The sequence below is a fragment of the Acomys minous genome, assembly GCF_964271855.1.
Source record: "Acomys minous genome assembly, chromosome: 2".
NCBI classification, from domain to species: Eukaryota; Metazoa; Chordata; class Mammalia; order Rodentia; family Muridae; genus Acomys; species Acomys minous.
The window spans coordinates 54,413,261-54,429,596 of NC_140484.1; positions in this window are offsets into that span (position 1 = coordinate 54,413,261).

The following is a 16,336-nucleotide window of genomic DNA, read 5'->3' on the forward strand; positions in this document are numbered from 1 at the left end:
CCTGCTGGCTGCCAGCAGAATGGTGCCGGTGATGTGGCTAGAAGCCCAGCAAGGTGGGTGGAGTCACTAGCATAGAAGTGCATCTCTGTGGGCAGAGCGAGCTCTCCATTTTCAGTGCCTGTTTCCCACGCCTTCTGTTTGTTTTAAGAGATCTTCTGGAAGTTTCCTCATAAGATACTTTAGAGTCACAGTCTCTGTTCCTCTTGAACTGGGGCCTGGTGGCTCTGAGTGTGTTTATGTGACATCCCTAGGGATACAGAACTCAAGTGTGTCTCATGTTCTCGCCCTATCTGAGTCTGTGAGTGACTGTGTGACCACATACGCACTTGGTATCATCTGAAGACGCCACAAGCCACCGCCCACTCACCAGGGCTGGTTCTGAAGACCCTCCTAAGGAAAGCATGCGTTTTCCTATTCCAGAAGCCGCTCCCCCCCTCTTCTCCCCCCCACCCCCCCACCCCCACCCCCGCCCCCACCCGCCACCCCCGCCTCGCAACACATACACACACTTCCTGAGCGACTGCTGATGCTTGTTCCAACCATAAGGGGACAATTCCTCCACACTGGCCAGTTTGTAGGCAACAGGGATGGAATCTAAACACAGGGCCACTGGCCTCTGTAAGGACCCCTTCAAGAGTGGGGAAAAATGGCCACTGACTAACAATTACTTTCATAGATACTGACCCTTCAGAGCACCTAAGGCAGCGAGCCAGAGATCAAGACATGAGCAGGAGCCAGGTGTGGTGGCGTGTACGCGTCACCCCAGTGCTCGAGAGGTAGGAGCAGGAGGACCAGGAGTTCATCATCATCCTCAGCTACAGAGAGAGCTCAAAGCTGAGCAGCAGTGGTGGCACACGCCCTTAATCCCAGCACTCGGGAGGCAGAGGCAGGTGGATCTCTGTGAGTTCGAGGCTAGCCTGGTCTACAGAACAAGTTTCAGGATAGCCAGAGCTATTACATAGAGAAATGCTGTCTCAAAAAACAAAACAAATAACAGAAATCATAATTATAACAACAACAAATTGTGTAGGGCTGGAGAGACATGCTCAGCAGTTAAGAGCATTGGCTGCTCTTCCAGAGGACCTGGGTTTGATTCCCAGCACCCACATGATGGATTGCAACCATGCAGAACACTCCAATTCCCACAGGGGGGCTGTCCAACAGACACCTTTTATGGTGACAACCTGCATACAGTCAAAACACTCAAATACATAAGGTAAAAATAAGTATAAATCTAAAAGTACCAACTATTTAAGATAAAATAAAGGATGGCTATGAGCAGGCTTACTTGTTTCCAGGCTCTGAGGGCTGTTCCTTGGCCTCTCTGGCTCCTGCTGCCTCCAGGCCCTCCTCAGCACAGGAAAGCATCACCTGGCCTTGTCTTCCATCTCCAAGTGGTATCTGCCTGTTTACTTCCTCCCCAGCTCTCCCTGTCAGGGTTCTCGGCTGGATGTCTTTGGACTTAGCCTCACCCTCAGCAAGGATGCTGCCAGTGGTGTGTGTGTGTGTGTGTGTGTGTGTGTGTGTGTGTGTGTGTGTGTGATGTTGCTGTTGTTGTTGAGACAAGGCCTCACTGTATATTTCTGCTTGGCCTCAAACTCACAGAGATCCCCCTGCCTCTGTTCGCTGAGTGCAGGTATTAAAGGCGTGTGCCACCTCACCCAGCCTTCTTGAAGTTTTTTTGTTTCACTCCCTGCAGAAAGCTCCTTTGAATGTGCACATTCGCTTTGGGGCCTGGAAGAAGGCATCTAGGGGATGCCTAACAGTTTAGCCGGGCATAGGCACTCCCAGTCAGCGTTCCTCCCCACCTCCCAGATGCCTTCCTCATTGCCCTGAGGAAGAAGCAGTAGGCAGTGTGTTCCCAGAGTGTGGATGTCAGCAGGGAACTCCCTGTGTGCAGTCTGAAGGTCCTATGGTCAGGAGCTCACTGGGCACAGGAGGATGGACCTGAGAGCCGCTCTACAAAGGACCTTCCCTGGGCAACTTTTGTCATGGCTCCCTGAAGTCTGGTCCCTTGTTGGACTGGCCCTCGTTGACTCCAACACTCCACAACCCCGTAATCTGTGATGGGATCTTGGGCTTCCTATAGCAGGGAGGCCAGCAGGGAGGTGGAGCAGAGTGTCCCCAACTCTCCCTCCCTCTGGAGAAGGTCACCAGAGGCAAGCAAGAAGGTCTCACCGGCAGCAGAGTTTCTCATCCTTTGCACAGAGTTTCTGCAAAGCTGGGGGGCCCCTCCTCGCATATAGCTGGAAAGCCCCTTGCAGCGGAGCACAAAGGAGGTCCCCTCGTGATTGGCACAGATAGAGCTGAAGGGCAAGGCTTCCTCTTACCGCTCAGCTGGCCTGGCTCTCCAGCGGAGACACTGGCATGGCTTCCCTGTCCCAGAGCTATGGACAACACCCATACTCCAACCTCCTGTGCTGAGGGCCCATCCCCAGTTCCCACTGGGACCAAGATGGACCCAACAAAAGCCTGTGAGCCTCACCCATCTGGAAAAAGGAGAGCTCAGAACTGCAGGCCCCAGGTGGCAGATAAGAGGGTAAGAGGCAGAGGGTAAGAGGGCTGTGCACAAGTTTTCAGGTGCTCACACCCAAAGCAGAAATGGTCATAACACATCTCAATTTTTTTTTTGGGGGGGGTTTTCGAGACAGGGTTTCTCTGTGTAGCCTTGACCGTCCTGGACTCACTTTGTAGACCAGGCTGGCCTCGAACTCACAGCGATCCGCCTGCCTCTGCCTCCCGAGTGCTGGGATTAAAGACGTGCGCCACCACGCCTGGCCTATTTTCATTTTTTTTGTTCTTGTTTTGGAGACAGGGTTTCTCTGTGTAGCTCTGGCTGCCCTGGAATCCCTTTGTAGACCAGGCTGGCCTCAAACTCACAGCCATCTGCCTGCCTCTGCCTCCCCGAGTGCTGGGACTAAGATTTATTTATTTATATAATATTCTGCCCACATGTGTGCCTGCACACCAGAAGAGGGCACAAGATCTCATATAGATGGTGGTGAGCCACCATGTGATTGCTGGGAATCGAACTCAGGACCTTTGGAAGAACAGGCAGTGCTCTTAACTTGAGCCATCCCTCAAATAAAATTTTAAGTGTGCAAAGATATTCACTGGAGCCCAGTTCAGAGCAGATGACAAACCTCTTTCTGCAGAGAGCTTTGCCGCAGGATAAGTATATTGGCTCTAAGCGGTTTCGAGGGGTGGGGGTGGATTAGCAGGGGAGGATGGTGGGGAGATAGGGAGGCTGCTCCACTCATGGCTTATTTCCCGTTCTTTCTCTCACATTCCCCATAGTAAACTAACTGCTCTCCTCCTCGTCACAGCCCAGAAGCTGTGAAACTTACAAATGATATTTTCAAAGTGACCCAGGGCCACAGACAAAGGAGCCCATGATGTGGTTGAGTGACTCCATCAGTCAGCACTGAGTGGCCACATTTGGGGACGTCAGTGCAGCTCCAGTGGTCAAAGGCACATGGACAGCACCGTCTCACACGTCTCTGAATGTCACCTTCCTCCTAAACAAAGCCTTAGGTCCCCACACAATGGCCTTCCAGTCAGGCTTCTCCGGGCCGGAACCATTCTGGTGTTTTCCTTCCAGGGTCAGAGGCACTGCCCTGGGGTGGAACCTGAGCCTCGGCCTCATCGCCTCAGCAGCCCGGGCTGTGACCTCGTGGAGACGCTTTTGGGCTACTTTGTGCCTGCTGAGGAGCCTTTTAACTTTTCGCAGTTCCAGCCTGTCCTCTCCAAAGGGCTCAGGAGATTCTCAGGGTCCTGGCAAACCTGGCGAGTCCCCAGTGCTTTGATTCACAGAACAGATGTTTGCCAGGTGACACTTGCAGGGCGGAGGGAGGCGGGGTGGAATTGAATAAGAATAGGGGTGTCGGCGCCCAAAGCTGACAGAGCCCGGCTCCTAGTTTGGGCTGTTAATGGGTAGGGAACAAATTGGGGCTACCACCTGTGGTCCAGCTGGTAGGGAACAGAAAGGGGAGCTACAGGACACAGGGCAGGTCAAGGTTGGCCAGGACTTCCTCAGACCCAGAAGCTGCTTGGGTCTTCTCTTAGTCTCAGTTTCCCCAGGATGCTCTCTACCTCATTTTTTCTTTCTTTCTCTTTTTCTGACTCAGTATCTCACTGCGTAACCCTAGCTGGCCTGCACCTCGGTGTGTAAACCAGACTGGCCTCAAATTCCCAGAGGCCCACCTGCCTTTGACTCCTCAGTGCTGGCATTAAACATGTACACCAGCATGCCAGGCCTAGGTGCTGGTGCTCTTTTGTCAAGTCCTCTAGCCAGCACTGATCAGGCACAGGAGAGGTTAGCATGCCCTTTCCTCCACAGCCAGTGCATTCTTTGCTTGTTAACTTGCTTGCTCGTTTCTCAAGACAGGGTTTCTCTGTGTGGCCCTGGCTGTCCTGGAACTTGTTCTGTAGATCAGGCTGGCCTTGAACTCACATATATCTGTCTGTTTCTGTTTCTCCGGTGCTGGGATTAAAGGTGTGTGCCACCACTCCTGACTGACTTCTTTTCTTTTTTATTTATATTTTATTGATTGATTGATTGATTTTTCAAGACCAGATTTTATCTGTATAAGAGCCATGGCTATCCCGGAACCATGGGCTTTGCAAACCAGGCTGGCCTCAAACTCACGAAGATCTGCCTGCCTCTGCCTCCTGATTGCTGGGATTAAAATCGTGCACCATCACGCCCTACCTCTTCTTTTCAATTAAAAAAAAAAAAACATACGTCTTAAATTATATTTCCATGGAGGGGGTGTGAGCACATTGATGAAATACCCACAGAAGCCTGAAGAGGGCGTTAGAGCCCCTGAAGCTGGAGTTGCAGGAACTTTTAAGCCTCAGAACATGGGTACTGAGAACAGAACCTGCACAGACCTGTTCCACTCCTCTGTAACCAGGTACTTTTAACCACTAGGCTGCCTCCACCCGACTGGCTTATTTTACCATGGGGAATACTGGAAAGGCTAGGCTGCAGGGCTCTTTGCCCCTGTGAGATAGAGGGGCCAGCGTGGCATAGAAGCCCTGCTGCAAGGCCAGGGACGTAGGAAGGCACAGGCAGGGCACTTCCCAACTCCACAGTTGATGGACAGGTAGTGGGAGGGGAGGCGTGGTGGTAATGTCTGGATAACTGGAGGCTTGCCAAAGGGTTGAGGACCATCACCCGGATGCCCAGCTTGCAACCCCTCAACAGCGCAGCATGACCCTTTGGTTTGTGTGTTTGTTTTCTCCTCGTAGCTCCCTTTTCCACCATCCCCTCACCGGGCAGGCAGTGACCCTCTCCACCCCACCTTCAAATTCAGCTGTTTGCTAGCGCCCAGCCGGGTGCTCAGACCTTTCAGGTGTTCAGTAAGTATCCAGGAAGGAAGCCAGGCAGGGGTGGACGGCTGACGAGATGGAAGCGTGGCCAGCCGAGAGCAGGGAGAAAGTGAGCAGCTGTACACAGGATTGGGAAAGCGACCAGATAATCACGCTGGCTGCCTGTTATCCCAGTACTTGGGAAGTCAAGCTGGCTGCCAGCTTGAGGCCAGCCTGGATTACATGGCAAGAAACAGACAGTGGGCTGGTGTTATCCAGAGTTAACACTGAGCCAGACCACAGCACCTGGGGAGACCACAGGCACCCGCACGGGGGCTGAAGGATACCCATAGCATACTTGCAAAGTGAGGCAAAGCAGAGACTCCCCGTGACATTGGAGCAGGCACTAGCTGTTGTACATGAGGAACATCTTCCTCTCTTCACAGTTTTCTGTAGCCTACTGCCACCAGGGTTTAGTGCCCTGTCAGTGCCCAAAGCTGGCAGAGTTCTGCTCCTCGTTTGGGCTGTTAATGGGTAGGGAACAAATTGGGGCCACCAATTTTTGTCCCTAGGTTTAGTGGCACAAAGGTTTAGTGGCAATGGAGTCTCTCAGTGGCTATACACCCCAGGGCTCACAGAGAAATCCTGTTTTAATCTGTGTGTGTACAAACGTGTCCTCCTTTCTTTTCTTTAATTATTTTTGTTGTTTGTTTATTTGTTTGTGTGAGACAGGGTTTCTCTTTGTAGCCCTGGCTGTCCTGGAACTCACTCTGTAGACCAGGCTGGCCTCGAACTCAGAGATTACTTGCTGTATGTAGGCGGGTGGAAGTCAGAGAAAGACTCTGGGTGTTATTCTCAGGAACCCTGCCAACTTCGTTTGAGACAGGTCTTTCACGGGACCAATGCCAGGCTGCCTGGCAGAAGCATCCTCCTGCCTTTGCCTCCCCAAAGCTGGGATTCCAAGTGTGTGCCACCACACCTGGCATTTCTGTGGTGGGTCTGGCTTTGAACTCACGTTCTTATCCTTGCCTTGCAACCACATTACCTACTGAGCCATGTCCCTAGCCTAGTTTTACTTTTTTCAAAGATCTTCAAGCAAGTACAGAGGGGGAAAGTCTGCTTAAAATCGCCATTTGTCAGTGTGAGTTGCAGCTGGAGGTCTGGTGGCTCTGCCTGCCACCACAGACATTTCCCTCACGGCTGAGGAATGCCAGGTTTTGACATCACTGTGACCCCAGATGGGTCCCTAGAGGAGGCAGAGGGAAACAGACAACAGTGGTGTGGAATACTATATAACAGAGAAACGTGACTAGCTCGTACACCCATGAGTGAATCTGAGAGATGTGAAGAAGGAGGAAAGGGCAAAATACACACACATACACACACACACACACACACACACAAAAGAGAGAGAGGGGCACAGAGATGAAAGGCAGCTCTCTAGAGAGGTGTGTCTGAGCTGTTAAACTACAAAGCAAGCTGTGAAGGGCCAGAAGGAAGGTTCCCTGGGGCAGGGAGGCCAGGCTGGGGTCAGGAAGGGCACAGGGTGGGAGCTGTAGGGTGACCAGGCCCTTCCCGGTGTTGGCTGCTGTTGTCCTGTGGGCATCTGCTTTAAGATGACTCCCAGAGTCCCTCACTGTGCTGTCTCCCTGTGCTTTGTCCCTGCTTCTCAGTGTCCTGGCTGCTGGTGAGTACTTAGGGGTGGGGCCAGTAGTTTCCACTTGGATGTTAATAGATTGGAGACCATCACCAAGCTTTGCAGGGCTATAGCTTGACAGCTGGCCTATAATTCCCACCTCCAAACAACTCTGAAGAATGGCATTTATGGTCCTTGGTCACACCTGGAGGCCTGAATCCAGGGATAGGGGGGCCTCTTAACTGGGTACTTTGCTCTGAGCAGCGCAAAACAGTGGCCATGCTTGTCCCGGCCTCTGGTGCCAAATGGCTGGGCCAAGGGCTCTGAGGTTGTCCTGGGTGAGGGACTGCTCTGTGCTTCCTGGGTGCTACGGGCCAACTCTAAAGCACTTGGGGGCCGGCTGGCACCAGGACACAGAGTTGCAATCTCGAGAGGGTTCAGAGGCCCAGAAGCTGCCCAGAGGTGCTGGCAGCTGGGGACACTGAGAGCCAATTCGTAGAGGGCTGCTACTTTTCTGAGGTGTGGCATTCCACAAGGTGAGGGCCTGATGGGGACATTGAATGGTCTTGGGCTTTGAATGGGTCAGAGGTTAGGGGGGGTGGAGTTAGATTTCAGAGACCACCATCAGAGGGCCTATACAGGCACCTTCCAGGAATTGAGTAGCCTCTGTGTAGCTGGCAGTGGGTATGGTCCTGTACTGTACCAGAGTGAGTGTTGGCTGGCACCTGCCTACCCACCAGCACTGGGCACCAATACCATGTGAAACTGTCACCTTCTGTCCCATAGGGATCACAGCCTCAGGGCTTTTCTGCCACGGACCTACTATGTCATGGTGTTTACACAACACAGGGAATCTATCTGTCATCAGGAGAGAGGGTCCTGCATTTCCCCGTGGTGAACTGAGCCTGAAAGCAAAGACAACCCACCAAAGGCCCAGTAGGGCCAGAAACCAAGTGCTTTGGTCTTCTCTGAGCTCTTCCACGAGAAGATCCCATGGGGGTGCTCCAGAGGACACAACCCGTGATTTGCCTCCCTCCTGGACCGGCTTCAGGCAGCATTTGTTTATTTTCACTGCTGAGCATTGAACCAAAGGCACAACACCACTGAGCTAACCTGAAGCCCTCTTTCCATTTTACTTGGGGGCAGTTGTACTAAGTAGCCCAGGCTAACCTTGAACTCATTGCATAGCCCACATAAGCCTTAAATGTTCTGTCCTCAAGACCGAGACAGGTGGATCACTGTGAGTTTGAGGCCAGCCTGGTCTACAAATCGAGTCCAGGGTCACCAAGGCTACACAGAGAAACCCTGTCTCAAAAAACAAACAAACAAATGTTCAGCTTCCCCAGTAGCTGGGGGAAACAGGTCCCTGTTGGTTGTAGGTGTTAAAGGAGCCTCAACTTGGGTATTCATCCTTGGCCAGCTCAGCAGTCATGCGATTCCCTTCCTCAGTTGCCTAGTGGGTTACCCTGCTGTGGTAGTCAACTCATAAAGGCTGGAGCCAGATGGATCCATGCAAAAGAAGGTGTGCCTGTGGGCAGGCTGGCCTGGTCTCGTGGTTCAGCATGACACATCACTGACTGGCCTGCCTGCCTCTGGTAAGGGCACATTGTAAGAGCTGACAGCCCAAAACTCACCATAATTGGTAAGAGAGATGGAGAGATGGCTCCATGGGTTCCATTCCCAGCACCATATGGCTGCTCACAACTGTCTTTAGCTCCAAGATCTGACACCCTCACCCTGACATACATGCAGGCAAAGCACCAATGCACATAAAATAAAAGCCAAAGTGAGACAGAGAGAGACAGACAGAGAGACAGAGACAGAGAATGGGGGAAGAGAGCTAGCACAAGCCTTTGAGTGTGGTAGGCACTACCCCCAAGTGGGCAGTTGGCAGCTCTGAAGTCTTGCCCACTGCCACAGTGTCTATACTGCAAGGAAAAAAGCTGCTCTCACTGGGCACACGGCATGAGCAGTGAAAACACTGGACAGAAGCCAGGAGTCCTTGTGCAGGCCACAACTTGTACAGCTATACAAGGCTTGCCTGCCTACCTGCCCACTGCCTGCCTGCCCACTGCCCACTGTCTGCCTGCCCACTGCCTGCCACCTGCCCACTGCCCACTGCCTGCCTACCTGCCTGCCCACTGCCTGCCCACTGCTCACTGCCTGCCTGCCTGCCTGCCCACTGCCTGCCTGCCTGCCTTCCCACTGCATACCTGCCCACTGTCTGCCTGCTCACTGCCTGCTTGCCTGCCCACTGCCTCCTTCCCACTGCCTACTTGTCTGTCTGCCTGCCTGCCCACTGCCTGTCTGCCTGCCTGCCCATTGCCCATTGCCTGCTTATCTATCTGCCTGCCTGCCCACTGCATACCTGCCCACTGCCCACCGCCTGCCTGCTTATCTGCCTGCTTATCCACTGCCCACTGCCCACTGCCTGCCTTCCCACTGCCTGCTGATCTGTCTGCCTGCCTCCCATTGTGTACTGCCCACTGTGTACCTGCCCACTACCTGCCCACTGCCTGCCTGGACAGATTTGTGAGATCTTGCCCACTTGTGTGAATGCATATAGGTGCAGGCTGTCCAGAGACACTTATGCACATGCACGTACATGTGTACACACACATTCACACAACCTCGTCACTTGGGTCCAGGAAGAAAGTGGAAAAGTGGATAGACAATGGAAGCCCTGGAAATTCCATGGACAGATTAAACCTGATACATCTCTCTAGAGCGGTGGTTCTCAGCCTTCCGAATGCTGTGACCCTTTAATACAGTTCCTCATTTTGTGGTGACCCCACAACCATAAAGTCATTCTGTTGCTTCTTCAAAACTGTAACTTTGCTACTGTTATGAATCATAATATAAATATCTTATATGCGGGATATCTGGGGTTTTTGTTTGTTTGTTTGTTTTGGTTTTTTGAGACAGAGTTTCTCTATGTAGCCTTGGCTGTCCTGGAACTCACTCTGTAGATAAGGCTGGTCTCAAACTCACAGAGATCTGCCTGCCTCTGCCTCCTGAGTGCTGGGATTAAAGGCATGCGCCCACTGCGCCCACCAACACCATCCACTGATATACGACCCACAAAGGGATCACAATGCACAGGTTGAAAACTGCTGCCCTGCCGGGCGTGGTGGCACACGCCTTTAATCCCAGCACTTGGGAGGCAGAGGCAGGTGGATTGCTGTGAGTTCGAGGCCAGCCTGGTCTACAGAGTGAGTCCAGGACAGCCAAGGCTACACAGAGAGACTTTGTCTCAAACAAACAAACAAACAAACAAACAAACTGCTGCCCTAAAGACTGGCCTGGGGACTGGGAGACCCAGCTGCCTACAGCTGTTCCTAGGGTAGCACTGTAGCGTGTGGAAGCTATAGCTGACCTCACTGTCAAGGCATTGGCAGCCTTGCCCAGGTCCTAGCAGCAGGCAGGAGAAGTGTTGTGGGCCTGGTGTCTCTGTGAGCTGCACCCTGAAAAGCCCAGGATATGGAGGCACAGGAGGACCTGACAGAGAAGTCTGTCTGCCCACTGCATGCCCACTGTCCAGCGACCCACTGCCCCAAGTCCCTCCAGTCTCAATCTGCAGTGTCAGGTTTACAAGCTTAGGTCAGAGGTCATCCAGACATCCATGCCAGGCCAGAGGGCTGACCTTTCTGTGACCAAGTCAGAAGAGCCCTGGGACCCAGTGAGGAACTTCAGACCCCTTGGCCACCATCTGAAACACTGCTTGAGGGTTGACCCTAATCGCCCCTAATTTAGGGGACAAATGGCCAATTAAGGGACCATTTGAGAAGCAGAGAAGCAGAAGGCTAGTGAGGAGACAGACAGACGCGACACAGCCATCCCCGCCATCACATGGTCGGAGAGTCTGCCCACCAGCTGGGTGCAGGACACGGCTTTCTCTCCTGACATCAAGGAACGGAGAGGGCACACCCCTAGGGCCAAAGTCCCCATGGCAACATCCCCAAGGGGCCTGCAGCTCATGTCGCTCCTGATTCTGCCTCTGACACTCAGTGATAGAGATGTCCACATGAGGTCCACACTGGGCACTGGCCGGGGAGCCGCTGAGGTCCATGTGTAGCCATGTGTATGTTCAGGGCCAGGGCTGGAAGGGAGCAGGGAAGAAATGAGTGAGCTGCAGGTAAACAGACAGGTAGGGAGGGACCGATAGCTACTGAGCAAGTATGAGGTCGCAGTTCCGATGCCCAGTTCCCACATAAAGGCAAGTGTGGTAGCTTGTGTCTCGGCCTTGGATGGCAAGATGGAGGCAGAGACAGGAGACTCCCCAGAAGCTGGTGATCTTGCTGGACAGGCTACATGGCAGAGAACAGGAGATCTTGCCTATTGGCTCTCAACATCATAGAGATGCTGGCAGAGGACTGACCACCCCAAAAGCAGGCCCCTTTTGCGGGGACCCCCAAAATACCTCGCAGATGCTTGCAAGGCAAATTGCCTTAAGTGCTCCTTTGTTCTTGGGTCAGGTGTTCACTGTGGGCAGGTGTCCTTTAGAGATGTCCCCTCTCTCCTCACTGAGCTGTGAAGCCCTCCAGGGCAGGGTACCCCTCTCCTTCTGATGTTCCTGGCTCCACCCAGGATTGACTGACCCACCCAGTGATGCCTGCTGAACAGATGAGTAAGAGGCCGGCTGCCCGCCAAGGCCTGCCTAGGATAGATACAAAGCACTGATGCAGGAGGCTAATTGAAATAAAGTCTCTTTGCTCCTGGCAGTCCCCTAGCTTCCTCAGCATCCACCAAAGCAAGGGTGCGGGAGGTACACTCTTAATCCACACCAGCTCACAACTGTCGGTAACTCCAGTCTCAAGAGATTCAGTGCCGTCTGAAGGCATAGAAGGAAAAAGATGACTGGGTGGAGGCAGGGGGAGAGAGAGAGAGAGAGAGAGAGAGAGAGAGAGAGAGAGAGAGAGAGAGAGAGGAGAGGGAGGGAGGAGGGAGGGAGGGAGAGCACAATGCCAGGAGAGGAAGAAAGGGGACTTTCATGGCCTTTGGTGACAGAGCTGCAACAGAGGAATCCAGACCAGTGACCTTTGCGGGACCATGCCACTCCTCAGCAGCACAGGGCTCTGCGGGCCTCCCCAGTTGCCTCTCCATTGTCTAGACCACTTGTTTCCTCAGCCCTGGCATCTGAGGGGAGCTCCAGCCAGAGTTCTGCTAAGGACCTCCGCTTTCCTTTTGGAAGGACAAGATGAACAGTTGACCAGTATTACCTCTTTGCCTAGTTGATTGAGCCCTGGCTCTGTTGCCAACTCAGAGAAGGCTTGGGAGGGCCTGTGACAGGTGGGTGGGTGGGGAGCCCACTAAGTGGCAATGGCCAGACCTTGATATGACCCTGACTTTGCTATGATTTCATGGCCAGTCTGTTGGGGTATATTGCAAGGTGGTCAATGTGTTTCTGATATCTTGCTATGTGGCCTATCTCCCCTAAACTTGGCTCTAGACTCCCATCTTGGGACTGGGGAGATGGTTTATTCTGTCAAGTGCTTGCCACCCAAGTTTGGATCCACTGCACCCATGTAAGAAGCTGGGTGTGATGGCGCATGCCTGAACTCAGCCCTTGGGATGTGGGTACAGGAGGACCCCTGGAGCTCACTGAATCAATGAACTCTGAGTCTCTCACTGATCTGCAACTCCAGTTCCAGGGAATTTGATGCCCTCTTCTGGTCGCAATCAGTACTACTGCATGTACGTGGTGTACAGACTTACATGCAGGCACACACTCATACAAATAAAGTAAAAATGCATAAACCGTAACAAAATAAGGTGGGGGCTGGAGAGATGGCTCAGTGGTTAAGAGCACTGGCTGCTCTTCCAAAGGACCCGGGTTCAATTCCCAGTACCCATATGGCAGTTCACAACTGTCTGTAACTCCAAGGTCTGGTACTCTCACACAGACACACATGCAGTCACAACACCAATGTGCATAATAAATAAATAAATACATAAATACATAAATAAATAAATAAGATGAAGAGCAATCAAAGACAGATGGCACTGACGAGTGCATGCATGTGCCCGTGCAACACACACACACATGCACACAGAATTTGTGTTTGCTTATTTTTCTGCAGGTCCCGTTCATTACCTCTCCTGACCCAGGAGGAAGTTATAATGAACACTGGGATCATATGTATCAGAAACGCTGCCCACAGGCTCATGGCTTGAACATGGGTTCCTTATCAGTGCTATTTTGGAAGGCTGTGAAACTTTTAGGAGCTGGGACCTTGCTGGAGGAAGAAAGTCATGGCAGTGGGTCCTTGGGGACATATTATCTATCTCTGACTCCCTTCCTGCTTCTCTCTGCTTCTTAGCCACCACAATATGAACCACATCTATCTGCCTCAGCCTACCAAGTGTTGACCACACGCATGAGCTGCCAAGCCTGCCTTCCCTATGAACACTAATTTGGGGATCATGGCTCACGTGAGGGTTCAGTTTGGTGTTTTACCTGTGTGAAGGCCTACACCTCTGCGCAGAGCTGCAGGCTGCTCTGTTATTCCTGATCACAGTTTGGAAAGGACCCCGCCCATGCGAGGCTCCTGACTGAGAGCTCACACCAAGTAGGTAGGCAGCAGAGTCCAGTCAGGATTCTCAGGAAGTGACTCTTGGGCAGGCCACCTTGGACCTCGTGGCCATGGCCTTCATGGCAGGACAGAGTTACTGCTGGACAGGGTCCTGGCTCCCTGGGAGTGTCACCCAGGGAGTGCTGACCCTGCAGGTGGCTGCCCTGCAGGGCCCCTCCAGGTGGGCTCCAGAGCCTTCAGAACACCAGAATGAATAATCAGGAGTGTTCTTTATGACATCCTCCTTAATGGTCCATTAAAAGCAAGTCAGGGCCTAATGATTACAGGGGAAATTCTGCTGCCTGTGCCTTTGAAATACACGGAGGCTTGCAGGCTCTGGGCGGAACGGGGTGTTTGAAGTGGCGGTCCTTCCAGGAGCATCTGGAAGGCTGTGCTGCCCACACTACAGACACACCGGGCACAGGCAGCCCTCAAAGGGGCTTTGGCCCAATGCTGGACCAGGCTCTGCTTTTCTCTCTGGTTTTAACTTGCCCCAACCCACAGGGTGCTCCTTTGGGCCTTTCTTTGGTATTGGGTGGGGAAGGCCATGGAGTAAGGGGTAGGGGATAGAGACAGAATTCTTTTCTTTTCTTTTTTTAAAATTTGTCTCTGAGCTGAAAAACAGAGAATTTTTACTCCAAAGAATCAGGCTTGGCTTTTGTTACTGTTGCTGTTTTTGTTTTTGTTTTTATTTTTTGAGACATGGTTTCTCTGTGTAGCCCTGGCTGTCTTGGAACTCCCTCTGTAGACCAGGCTGGCCTCAAACTCACAAAGATTCTTCTGCCTCTGCCTCCAGAGTCCTGGGATTAAAGGTGTGTGCCACCACAGCCAGCCAAGCTTGGTTTATTAATTCAGATAAAGGTTACTACAGATTAAAAAAAAAGATTACTACAGATTCTGGTAACAGTTTAAAATAAATGCACAGTTGAGAGGAGAGGCCTCACCACCACCCTGAGTAAAGCCCTGGGGCAAGAGACTGTATTTTGGGGGAACCACACCCCTCAATTTCCCTACTCACCCATCCGTTCCAAAAAAAATAATTTTCAAACATCTATTCTGTGCTCTGAAACGGGGACAGTGCCCGCAAGACACTCCGGGGCTCAGTGCTTGGGAGAGTCCGTTGGTCACCATCAGGAGAGCCTAGATGAGAGATGAGCTGGGGTACAGCAATCTCACGGAAGGAAACCAAATAAGAACTGGCCGGGGTTGTGCTGAAGGTTCTGGTTTAGGAACAAAGGTGAGATAAGCCAAAAGGTACATACAGATCTCCAAGAGAGGGGAGCCTGCCCTGCAGAGACGAGGCGGAAAACCATCAAGTGCAAAGGGGCAGAAGTCCGTGGAGTATATGCTTATGAGTCTGAAAGAGCAGTGTAGCTGGGAGGAGATAAGTGTGCCTGGGAGGATGGAGAGCTGCCTGGGAGGATGGAGAGCTGCCTGGGAGGACGGAGAGCTGCCTGGGAGGATGGAGAGCTGCCTGGGAGGACGGAGAGCTGCCTGGGAGGATGGAGAGCTGCCTGGGAGGACGGAGAGCTGCCTGGGAGGATGGAGAGCTGCCTGGGAGGACGGAGAGCTGCCTGGGAGGATGGAGAGCTGCCTGGGAGGATGGAGAGCGCCGGAGGGGAGGGGTCTGGCTGAGGTTCTGTGCCCTGGGGACTATGGGATGTTGAGTATAGAGTGACATGGCTTCAACGCTTCTTTAGTTTCTAGGCTCTCGAAGCCTGGTCTGGCATTTGCATGAAGTTGAACTCAGCCTGTCAGGTCAGAATCCAGCCTGCTGCAAAGGAAAGATGTACTGTATTGGGGTCTGCTGGGGGTCTCCCAGGTTGACTAGGATGGGGTGGGAGAAGAAACAGCTCCTGCCTGAGTTAAGAGCACTGTCTTCTCTTCCAAAAAGGTCCTGAGTTCAGTTCCCAGCAACCACATGGTGGCTCACAACCATCTATAATGAGATCTGGTGTGCAGACACACATGCAGGCAGAATACTGTATAAATAATAAATAAATAAATAAATCTTTAAAAAGAAAGAAAGAAAGAAAAACAGCCCCTGTAAGAAAAAAAAAAAAGACCCCATGTAGCTGGCACCTGCTGTCAGGCACGTGGGAAAGCCAGCACCTGCTGGCTCAAGACCTAGGTTAGCAGGGGGTAGGGGGTGCTGATTCAAAGAGCCAGACCTCCCCTCAGCCTTTCACACAGGCCTGCGCCTGCACAGGTGCCTAGCAGGTGTGGGGCCCCATGGAGTCACAACAGAGTGAAGCGAGAAGCCTGTCTCACGGGCCAACAGGCGGGGCTCTGAGCTTCTCTGATCTGCTTTCTCTCTAACCCTCCCTGGAAGAAGCGAGGTGGCCAGGGCGAACAGATGGGAGGGGACAGAGCAGCTCAGTCCCCCACAGGCACTTGGGCCTCCCGCAGGCAGGGCTCCTGCTTCCCCGGCCTGCTCTGGAAGTTATTTGCTGTGTGATTTTTGGCAAATAAAAGAAAGACTGGGCCTGGGCGGCCCGCAGGTGTGCCCAGGAACGCTCTCCGTGATAGGATCTGAGCGAAGTTTATACCTTTCAGGTATCTCTCCTTCCCCATCAGATGCAGCCACCTACATGGTTTGTTGTTGTTGTTGTTGGGTTTGCTTGTTTGCTTGTTTGTTTGTTTGTTTACCCTTCTTGCCCTGCACCCTCCAACTTCCTTTTCTCTTCCTTCAGGCTTTCTACACAGGGTCTCTCTGTGTAGCCTTGGCTGTCCTGGACTCACTTTGTAGACCAGCCTGGCCTCAAACTCACAGAAATTCACCTCCCTGAGTGCTGGGATTATAGGCATGCACACC